Source organism: Ostrinia furnacalis, unplaced genomic scaffold (genome assembly GCF_004193835.3).
Source record: "Ostrinia furnacalis isolate ACB-3 unplaced genomic scaffold, ASM419383v2 OfSCF7582, whole genome shotgun sequence".
Lineage (NCBI taxonomy): Eukaryota > Metazoa > Arthropoda > Insecta > Lepidoptera > Crambidae > Ostrinia > Ostrinia furnacalis.
This window is the reverse complement of record NW_021137821.1, coordinates 560,205-566,204: the sequence shown is the minus strand read 5'-3', so window position 1 is coordinate 566,204 and position 6,000 is coordinate 560,205.

The window sequence follows — 6,000 nt, the reverse complement described above, 5'->3', positions numbered from 1 at the left end:
TAGGTGGAAATATAAATACATTAACAATACGAAAATACATTATACCTTCAAAGTAAAGAGTTATAGAAACAGAAACGTATGTCACCAAAGTATTACGTTTTCGATTTCATCGAATCGCGTATTATGCACGAAGTTTCCTCCTTCATGATACGGAAAAATATTGGAAAAGTTCACCTTTGTATCGAACTTCGTACGTATTTGTTGCGAACAATTCGCTCGTTACGTATTACGATTACGAGTCGATACAACTTGGTGTTGTACTTAACGCCCGATTTACATAATGACGTTAAACTGTTTTATGACCTTCGGTATATACAATACAATATATGCGAAAGAAAATTCTTATGGATCGATATTTTTATACCAGACATCATTAGACGATGACACATCAAGATAGCACTGTATCTCCTGTAATAATCATTGATGTGATTCACTACATAGTACTTATAAAACAATGTCGCTTTCCTGTCTGTTTGTCCCTAGGTATGCTTAGATCTTTCAAACTACGCAAAGGATTTAAATGCAGTTTTTTAATAGGTAGAGTGATTCAAGAGGTAGGTTTATAAGTGTACTTAGCACCTGTGCGAAGCCAGGGCGTGTCGCTAGTTAGGAATAAAAATGTATAGTTTGATGTAATATCAATTACTGTAGTGTTGTTGACTAATTCGAACCACGATACAGTATTAAGAGCTAATCTAAACTAAATCCTAAATGGGCCGTGTCTCAAAGCTCACAATATCAATCTTAGGTTTATGTCAGTAACAATAACCTTATGTATTGTCTAGAAATTGAACCCCTGAAGAGGGGTTCAGAGGTTAAATAGGTATTTAACATAATAATTAAGTGTTATTGAAGAGATTGCTACCATGTACCTTAATTTTGAGTGTCCGATATTTCGGCACTGATGAGCGCCATGGTCACGGAGTAACTGAGGAAACTTGCGGTAGCAATCCCGTCAATAATAATTATTTATTATGTTAGTGACCATGAAAGTTTAAAACAATATTATTATTTAATAACAAGTCAGTTTCTTCCCAGAGACTTAATAATACTTTTTACCGACTTCAAAAATGAGGATATTCTCGATTCGGTTGGTATGTTTCTTATTATCAAACCACTACTTATTATTCACGACTGTAACGAGGAAGATAAGTTATCTTATCACTTATCACGTAGCAACTTATCCAGTCTTCATGGTACATTAAGTGGTGCAATTTTTCACATTATGCCGTTCCCACAGAGGTCCTAAGTCGCGCCGCACCAGCCTCCATTAATTTCAATTAATCATGTTTCTCGTGAAAGGATAATTCGAGCTACGATATCGTAATATAAACACTTAGGCCCGGTTTTTTGATTCGTAGTTAAAATAACCAATGGTCAAATTTGACAGATGTCAAATGACAAGTGGTTAAATAACAGAAAAAAATTTTTTTCGAACAATGGTTAGCTTGACTTTTAGTACATTTTTTAACTATTTGTTTACATTTTGTTAATATTTAACCATTAGTAGCAAAATTTGACAATTAGTTATTTTAACTAAGAATCAAAAAACTGGGCCTTACACTCAGTTGCACCACCTAACTTTAACGGTAACTATGACGATAACCGGTGCATTTTGTATGGAGTTTGACAGATTTTTGACGTTTGTCAAAGGTAAAGTAAGATGGTGCAACCCAGCCTTAGTAGGTTTATATAAAGTAATTATGTATATGTCAACGTGAAATTATGAAAAGTTTGTTAAGAATCTCCCAGTAATTTGTAGTTTTGTTCAAATTGGCCAAAAAGTTGACAACACAACCTTATGCCAATTAGTAACAAACACGTGTGCGAACTTTTTGGCTACTTTGGATCACATGAACTATTTGACGCTGGCTGTACTTTTTTGGACTAATTTTGCACCTTTCATGCATTAAAATATTTTAAAAAAACTTTTTTGATATCGCTCTTTTTTACGGTATTGAAGATTTAGGTAGTAAGCGTATGCTGCTGTAACTAAAAATTAATTTAATGTTCAATGGGACGTTGTTTGGTAAAATATACATAGTAGGTACCTACTTATTGTGACTTGATTCAGAACTTCACCACAACCGTATTTACTAAAGTTAACCGTATTTACATAGGGTAGCCTGTCAGTTGGAATACTTATTTAAGTATTCGATAAGGAAAATAATATTCAGATTCGTAAGTTCCTGAGTTTCCTTCTGCATGCATACAAAACATGCTATTGCTCAACCCTTTGGGATTGTGTATTTATTTTGGATAAAAGTACCTTTACTCAGGCATTGGGTAGGTATGTTTTTGAGTGATAGATTCAAACAGATGGAAAAAAGGTGGGAATATTTTCAGTACAGTTCTAAACAAAAAAAATGATACTGGTCATTGTATACATATTACTTACTTATATTAATACAGGAATAAAAAGACACTTTACTACTTAATTATATTGCTAACTAGAGTTATTTTGAAAATGATTTTTAATTTTATAAACATACTAAAACAACTCCCAATTCTTTCTTACGATTGCAACTCTTACGTTGCCAGAAACTACCGCCTAACCAACTTTAAAACTCTAATAGTGAAGGATTAGCCCCGTGGTTAAACTGTCTTTGGACTTGCAACAAAATTAATCAACAGAAAATAGGATTTAGAAGTTTAATCCACTTTCCACTGCAATGTGTATGACAGGAGCGATTACGAAACTTTGTTGTAAATTAATTAAAGCTATGTTGACAACCGCGAGCAAAATCCCATCATTATATTTTAAAAATATTGGAGAATTTTGTTAAAAAAAAAATGTTGGATGATTTCGGTACCGACTAAAAAGTCTACCTAAAATAACAGGCAAAATATGTGTTTGTTTATTTTGAACCATGAATGAGAAAACGGGAAATCTGGAAACGAAATATCCCAACAAAGAGAAATAAAAAGAAAATCAAGCATCAGACTCGTTCATCATCATCATCATCATCATCATCTCAGCCATAGGACGTCCACTGCTGAACATAGGCCTCCCCCAATGCTTTCCATGTTGATCGATTGGTAGCGGCCTGCGTCCAGCGCTTCCCTGCTACCTTTACGATGTCGTCGGTCCACCTTGTAAGTGGACGTCCCACGCTGCGTTTTCCGGTACGCGGCCTCCATTCCAGAACCTTTCTGCCCCATCGTTCGTCCCAGCTCAAAGTTGCACAGCGTGCTATGGAGAGGGCTATGCTTGGTGTTTCTTTGCGAGATCGAATCAGAAATGAGGAGATCCGTAAACGAACCAAAGTCGCTGACATAGCCCGACGGATTAGCAAGCTGAAGTGGCAATCGGCAGGGCACATAGTACGCAGAACTGACTCGTTAGTGAAATATTTTTCAATAGAGACTATTAGAATCTCAAATTCGAGCTCATTTCGTGGTTGACGCTGTCTATTTTCACAATACTTCACTTACAAACTATCAAGCCGGTCTCGATTACTTCGCGCCCATAAAACTTCGCGAAGGCGAAGTCCTATTTTTTCGAATCGCACTTCTGGTCGCGGAGTGAGCGGCAGTTAAAAATTTTACGCTTCGGGAAAAGGCGTTTGTGCAATCAGAGCGGATTGTGCTCCGAATCTAAGCTAAGTCCCGGTAAGCAGCGTAGGCAACCGGGAAACATTTCGCTTCCACTGAATCCCATTACGGGATTTTTAAACTTCCCGCGGATTTATAACGTCATTGCTTTCACCATGACGACTTACGCATGGCACAAGCTTAACACTGTGGCTCTTTTACAGTCGTAATAAGTGTGATTTTGCAACAAAAGTGTGTCGACTGTACTCAAATCTATTTTTGCAATAAGAATTCTGGCAGTTTCCACGCGTTTCCATTCAACGGAATAAAAGTAAACCTTTCCTTTAATTCTTTTTGCCTCTTTTCTATTATATTCGTTCATATGGATGTCTTTCCCATTACTTTCTGTTACGGTGTTATGCGTTTCAGGAACGAAAAATGATTATGTAACTTTAAATAGTCAAATCTGTAGTAATTACTATACGTATTGTAGGCATATTATCATCTCTATAATCGCAAAATGTGTATGTGTAATGTGTAAGCGCATAACTCAACAACGCCTGGACCAATTTTACCATTTTTTAAAAATATTTGTTGAAGTCCAATTATGGTTTTTACGGCGAGAAAAATTGGAATAATTTCTGGGAAGACCCTAAAAAACTCGAAACTTTATCCCTTATGGGTGTAAAACGGGGTCCACGCGTACGAAGTCGCGGGCGGCCGCTAGTTAAAAATAATAAAGTTCCAAGTTACATTAATAATGTCAATTTCTATAATGTTGTACCTTTGTGTGGTAAAATCCTCGTCATGCTGTCATGGATCACGAAAATCTAATTGTAGTTAAATATTAATTTGTCAGGCAAAGTTATCTAAGTAACTTGTTGTTTACAGAAACTTGCAAAACTTGAACTTTATGAAAGTTGTATGTACAATGAGAGAACATCTCTCAATCAATTTGAGCCTTATTGTAAGGCAATGAAGCTCTAATTCCATTGGCCAAAATGTCATTTTATGGAATGTAAGTGGACTTCATCTAACAAGATGAATTACTTATGAAGTTTAGATTATATTCTAATTCCAGCTGCTCTTCTGACATATGTAAAAGAATCAGCGCATATTGTGGTGGCTCAAAAGTAATTTGAAACATATTAAAGAATCTATGCGTAGAATAGTGCCAGCCCCTTTTGCGTTTCAAGATTTTAGAAATTGAATTTATAATCTGTCATAGTAGAAATTCAAATTATTAATTCCTTCAAGCTCCGCGAATCTAGACACAATAGATAATCAATTGTTATGACATTAATTAATGCCGTCTGAGACTCAATCGGTTATTGCATAACGTTTAATGATTTAGGAGAGCAGTTTTTTGTCGGTATCCTATTCAAATTATATGAAAGTGGACAAAATCATAAGCCGTGTGGTGACGGCAGAGTAGAATACATTTGTCACCAACCCCTACTCTTCCCGCGGGTGTCGTAAGAGGCGACTTAGGGACTACACATCAAACAGAGAATGGGCAGCAGCGCTCTCTGAAAAACATCAATCTTTTAAACTGCGATCTCCAACCCGCCTGCCTAGCGTGGAGATTATGGCAAAACCCTCCACTATAGTGGAGGAGGCTCATAGTCCAGCAGTGGACTGTAAAGGGCTGTTGATGATGATGATGGACAAAATCAAAATCAAATAGTTTTATTTAAATAGTTTAATCAAATTTCAAGTATGAATTTGATTCTCTTCTATGTACAAGTTTATATTTCTTCTAATCATTCTTAACACATAAGTAAGCGTCTAATGAAAATAAACGGCGACAGAGTTGTATATGAAAAAAACCGAGAATTTGCATGGAAATAGAGAACTTACGCAAATAAGGAAAAATGGATCTCTGGAAAGGCAAACAACCTCAACACAACAAAAGATATAAGATATACATACATACTACCCTCGGTGCATTGACACGGACTAAATATATTCAGAAGTGTCAATGTTCTTCAATGAGTTCTCGTATTATACCTATGTAGGTATGTGATTGATGTGAGTAATTAAGAACTGACGTCACATTGGGATGGTGAGGTGGTAATGACCGTAATGTAAGGTGGGGTAAATAAGTCATTTACCTGTATAATGTTTACAAGGCTAAGAGCCTTCCCGTTTAGGTTAAGAAAATAACAGTCTTTTAGCTTGATATTTATGCAGTTTTTCATTAAATAAAGAAAATTGTAACGCTAATGGCAGTTAATACTACTACGGTGTATTTTTCAAGTGCGCGCGGTTAGCCTTTGAAAGTTATAACAAATAAAAAAGTGTTGTAAGGAGTTTCGTTGCCGTTTTTGATAAAAATAAAACAGAAGTTAAGCTTATGTTTAGCTTGTCTCTAATGCTTGATATTGTGTGAATTACATTTTAAATTACATAGGTGTGACAGGAATATTAGTAACATTAATTTACCAAAAAACACCGAGGGACAGT